This window comes from Argiope bruennichi, chromosome 1, assembly GCF_947563725.1.
Source record: "Argiope bruennichi chromosome 1, qqArgBrue1.1, whole genome shotgun sequence".
NCBI classification, from domain to species: Eukaryota; Metazoa; Arthropoda; class Arachnida; order Araneae; family Araneidae; genus Argiope; species Argiope bruennichi.
In genome coordinates this window covers 61,686,619-61,692,635 of record NC_079151.1, presented here as the reverse complement: position 1 = coordinate 61,692,635, position 6,017 = coordinate 61,686,619, and positions in this window count along the sequence as shown.

The window sequence follows — 6,017 nt, the reverse complement described above, 5'->3', positions numbered from 1 at the left end:
GATAACGTACATCTCAACGTTTTGCATGCAAATTTTTTTTGATATTCCAATTTTTTTTTAATTAAGAGAAGAAATGTAGTTTATAATAACAATTTCTAAAATAAAATAACTTTCAAACACAAATAATTATTTGCTTAAAAACAAATTTCAATTAATAATAATAAAAAAAGAGCATGGCGTGTGCTGGCACTCCATAGGCCAAATCATTTCTCCTATAAGTATCAAATTTAGCACATATATACTTTGGAAGCAAGAAATGTGTACCTTGGAGAGATGTTTTTGAAATTTTGATTAGAATTTTAATTTGAAAAAATCAAGTAACGTTTTGACTTTTACTTCTGATTATTATTTTACTAAATTCTGAAAATATTATGAACGATTTCTACATCATATTAAAGTTAAAAATTTATCTTTTCATTGATGTTGATTTTCTACTGTATAATTTTTTCTACTTTTGTATCAATTTTTAAAAAATCCTTTAAATGTATTTCATAACATTATATTTCATAATTTTGAGATTGATTCATTTTCATTTATTCCTACTAATATTTTAGCTTTGCGTTTTTTCTATTGTTAAATAACTTTGGTTTGACATTGATTTTGACTTATTTTTTTATATTTACTAGATTTCAGTATAAGATAGACTTTTAATATAATTTTTGAATTTTTTTTTTACTCATTTAAGGCTTAATTTCAGAATCAAGCCATGATGAGAAATGTTTAAAATACGCTTATTTTTAAATACTGCTGTTCTCTCCTGTGATATAATTGGATGCTTAAAGATACGGAGAGTATTTAGGTGAATGCTCAACTGAATGAACAGTCCGATATAAAGCTTTTAAAATAATATGAGAAATATGTATACATATCAAAATCTTTTAAAAATATTTTGTTGTTGTTTCTTATGGCACTTGCCACGGACAAGCCAATTTAAGCCTAAGGTGGAGCGCCTCTTGTTTTTATCGTAGAGCCAACTTGGGCCAAAAGTACGAATTGACTGCTCACGCATCACTCATTAGCTTGCAAAACCCCTTTTTTACAGGAAGGCACATTCACACATCTCACAGACAAAGCAGGAAGAACAACCATGCTCAAACCGGGACTCGAACCTGGGACGCCCAGATCACGGGGAAGATGCGTTACCCCTATGACAGGACGCCGGTAAAAAGTAGTTTGTTAAGCAAGCCATTAAAACAGAGTAACGTAAAATATTTAATTGAAAATCTTTAGCAATTATTGATACCAACAAAATAATTTGCCTTCAAAGGTAATTAGTAAAAAGGAACAAAAGATTCCTGTCGACTAGACGGAAACTGACCATAATTTACATTTATTATATGAAAAGAGAAATAGCAGCTCAGTATTCCTTTCTCTGATTTCATAAAGATTGGAGCTATGATAATGAAAAAGGATTATAAGAATGCACCTATTTTGAATTTTTCAACACATGTCACATTCATAGATTAATTGGCAATCGAAATTAGAGGCTGAAAATAATTTTTGAAATCATAATTGCTGCAGAATTACAGTAATAGAAAAGCTTCAAAGAGATTGATACATTTATGATGAAGCAATAATTCACTTTATTATTTTCTGTCCTCATTTATAAGCATTTTGAGCCACTTCTAATTTATCCGAATGGTTATAGTTAAATTGAATAATCAGGACGCCACGATAGCAAGTGGCAGGTACTATGGCTGAATCCTAAGGGCCGTCACCGGCAGTGGTATAATTTTTCAGATAAGAGGAATCATCCCATCATCAGCATGGAGGTGAATTGATCCCACACCATTAATATACCCACCCAGAGAGCTTGAATTAACCACCCAAATGGAAACTTCATTCCTATATTTGAGTTTTTCCTGTTGGGGCAATAGATTATATAGGTAATGAAAAATTTAAAACGTTCAGCATTAGTTATATTGTTCAAAAGATAATATGGATAAAACATTATCATTACATGGATAAAACATTATCATATATCATGACAGCCTTTGCAATAAGTAATATTTCTATAAAAATTTACCTGAAAAATTTCCTTGTCAGGTTAGATATTATTTTGAATTATAAAATAGGCCATTTCTAAAGAATTAAATTCATAAAAAAATTGTTATTTATTCTTTTTTCAATTTTGAAACAGAAACTTACTGTCTTAAATAAGTAAGGAAAGGGTTTAAGGTTCTTTAAAGGTTTTAGATTATGGCTCAATATGTAAACAAATTCGTTGGCTGGAAGTAAAATAATTAAAAAACTTATGTGAGTTTCTCATATGTCCTCCACAAAGGATATCCCAAAAATAAGGAGGAGAGGCTTTCTGTATGGTGTTGGTTTTTCCTCAATTGGTGGTATGCGTGACTATGTGAAGTGACAAGGAACATTGCCTATGGAAGGAGTTGTATCGTACCCGGCGGCGTATAATATAAAGGTAAAAATACTGCCACAACGATGATGGTCATTTTATTCATCCTAGACGTTATGGCAGGGAAGAGGTAGCTGTTTTGTGGTTATATACAATTTTTTATTTTAAATAACTGGTTGTAACATTGGTAATTCCAACAAGGCTCAATAATATGGCATATAGTAGTGATCTAGAATTAATGTCAAAATTTAGTAAGAGTTGGCATAGAAAAAGAAAGAAGTTTAAATAATGCATTTAAAGGGAATAGTTTAAATTTACCTTTCTTGTTTATCATATAGAATAAGCCAAATGTCCTTATACAAACTTTAACAGTATGCCAATCATATCTGAATTAAATTTTGTGTAAATGATTTAGTAATGACAGTAATGAGTCACCACTAAACAAGTTAGAAGTCGAGTAATGAATAGGGAAACCTATTAAAAATTATTGATGATCCATCATAATAAATGTTTCTTTTAAGAATTTCAGATATTTTCGACCATCGACCTATATATAAAAACCTTACAATGAAAGTACAAACATTGGTGATGAAATTTTGTACGTTATGATTTCTTGCTGCTTCATGAATCTTATTTACTTTGATGCCAAGCCATCATATTGCTTGCTAAATGTTCGCATTTAATGCTTTGATTGACTAAATTTTAGTTCCTCAACTTGATTAAAACATATTAAATTTTTATTTATTCAAATTAAGAAATGGAACCATTACAGTGCGTTTCAATTCATTACGACAGGCAAAATGATTTGGCTGAAGTTTTAGGATTGAATGTCTGCTAAATTAATCTCATGTGGAATAATACAATATAATTTGGTCAAACTACTATAAAAAATAATATATAAAACAAAATTTTTAAAGTCAATTACTACTTAGGTCAACAATTTTTTTTATTTAAGTTACTTTTTATTAAATAATTACACAATTGGCAACAAACTTGGCGACCATTTGGCGACATGGTGACGGATTTGGAGACTTTGGAGACCAAATAGAATTTACCGGAGAAATTTAATTAATTAATTAATATTTGAAAAAAACTGTATTAACATCAAGTGTCATCCACTACAAGTTTAAAAAAAAATGTATTTAAACTTGAGTGGATGAATAAAAATATTTTATTAACGACTGAAAATTTAAACAAGATATATATATATATATATATATATATATATATATATATATATATATATATATATATATATATATACAAAAGTATTAGAATCAAGTTAATAGGAAAAACAAAAAAACCAAAAAAATTATAAAAAATATAAAAAAAGAATCCGGCCTGAAGACTTTTTCAAGGGTCACACTCAGGCAGGGATTCAAAGAAAGGGATTTTTTCTGTGAGGAAAAACGGACATTGTCTAAAAATGATTCCTCGTGACCCGAAAATCCCCTGAAATTATGCTCAAGAGATATACCATTTTAACAGAAAGGAAATATAAAACAACAAATAAGAAGAAATTAACCACAACAAAGTAAAAATACAATAACAAAAATAACAATAAAAACAAACAATTAAAAATTAAAAACGAAAAGTCCAGTACATACCATTAACAGTCAAGAAAACTTTAAACTATTGATTGTGATTTCCTGTTTTTAAAAAACTAGCGGTAAATTATGTAAACAGATGTAGGCTCCCAGCGCCATCTATTGAGTAATCCAATATGCAAGGAAAGTTCTATTTTTATTTAAGCCAAAGTATTAATCCCAAATCATACCTTGTTTAATTAAAAAATTGACATTACAGTAATTTCTAGGAAATTCGTTTTTAATTAAATTTTTAAGGAGGTTGTTTGATGCTTCAATATAAGAATTTTTATCATTGCAAACCCTTTTGATCCTGTTAACTTGTGAGAAAATTAGATTTTTGAAAATTTTAGAGTTTAGATTGGAATGGTAGTTACATAGTTTTGTTATTTTAAAGTTGAAATCATCCCTTTTATCGTATATACCAACTATTGTTTTATCATTAGCAATTTCGATTTTTAAATCCAGAAAGGTAGCCTCAAGTTGATTTTTATTTGTATCTTTTAGAATTAAATCTTTTGGATAGCAATTAGTAATAATATTAGTATTGTCGAAGTTAATCAAAAGTAGGTCATCAATATATCTCCACCCGTTTATTAAATTATATTTAATTATTTTTTTCTCATAGTAATGCAGGAAAATATTAGCTAAAGCACTTGAGAAAGCTGTTCCCATTGGAATGCCCTTGACTTGTTTATAAAAATTAATACCATTAAACATGTAATTTTCAGTAATATTAAAATTACATAACTGAAGTCAGTTATTTTTAGGAATGATATTTTCATTTAAATATTCGTCATATATAAAAGTGCAGACCTTTATTAATTTTTCATGAGGTAGATTAGTGTATAAATTTTCGAAATCAAAAGTATTAAGTTTATTAATGTTGTTATCTTTAAGAAAATCCAATACTTCTTTGTTACTAGAAATAATTAAGTTGTCTTCATTTTTTATTTTGTCCAGGATAATTTTTAAGTATTTAAAGAAATGTTTACCCTTATAGTAATTATAACTGCCAGTGCTACAGGTTACGAATCTGAATTTTAATGGATTTTTATGAAATTTAACTGTTGGGAATAAATAAGGATAGTTAAGAGAGCAAGTCTTAGTTTTGGTTTTTTTTTGCGAAAGCTATATATATATATATATATATATATATATATATAAAGAGAGAGAGAGGGAGCTAACAGTAGGAATTGAAAGAAACTGAACGACAGTTTTTAAAAATAGTTCCAGTAATTGATATCAAAACTATCATGTACAAGAATATATGTAAAAATATGTATCACTCAGCAAAAACTTCGGATCGTAAATATTATACTGAGTTATTTTATACTATAAGTTATTTTATACTATATATGTTATTTTATACTGAGAGATTCTAATGCACGTTTGTGTAATCTATGAAAACTTTAAAGAGAGAGAGAGATGGAGAGGGGAGAGAACTTAAATCAAGAAATTCCTCTGTTTCGATCGATATTATTTATAATTACAACCAAAACTAATAGTATATTGTCCTTCATATGCTGACATGAACTCTTGATGCAACAGACTTTACTCACTAAAATAAAATTACATTATAATCTGATGCGTCATTAGGATTATTTTATCGAAATGCAAATGTTACAATGTGATGCAATATAATATTATTTTATAAAAAAATTGTTCTTTCAAATATCTGATTCTGGTATTCTAAATATCTGATATATATATATATATATATATATATATAATACTTATTTTATAGCTAGAATACATTTTCTGGAATTCTCACCAACAATCTCGACTTACGATTCAATATCATCATGATTAATGAATAAAATACACACACTCATAAACTATATATACATATAGACGTTACCGTTTATAAATATATTAATTAATCAATTATATTCCCTATTTTCATTATTTTCTCCCTTTTAATTAATTAATTCTATTCTGTGTGTTCACCATGTTTATTTATTTCATCATTTTTTCCTTTATCTATCGATATGAATCCTTTTTTTTTTGCTATATTTCCATATTATTTTATTACATTTATTTATTTGCTATTGTAGATGCTTATTATTTTA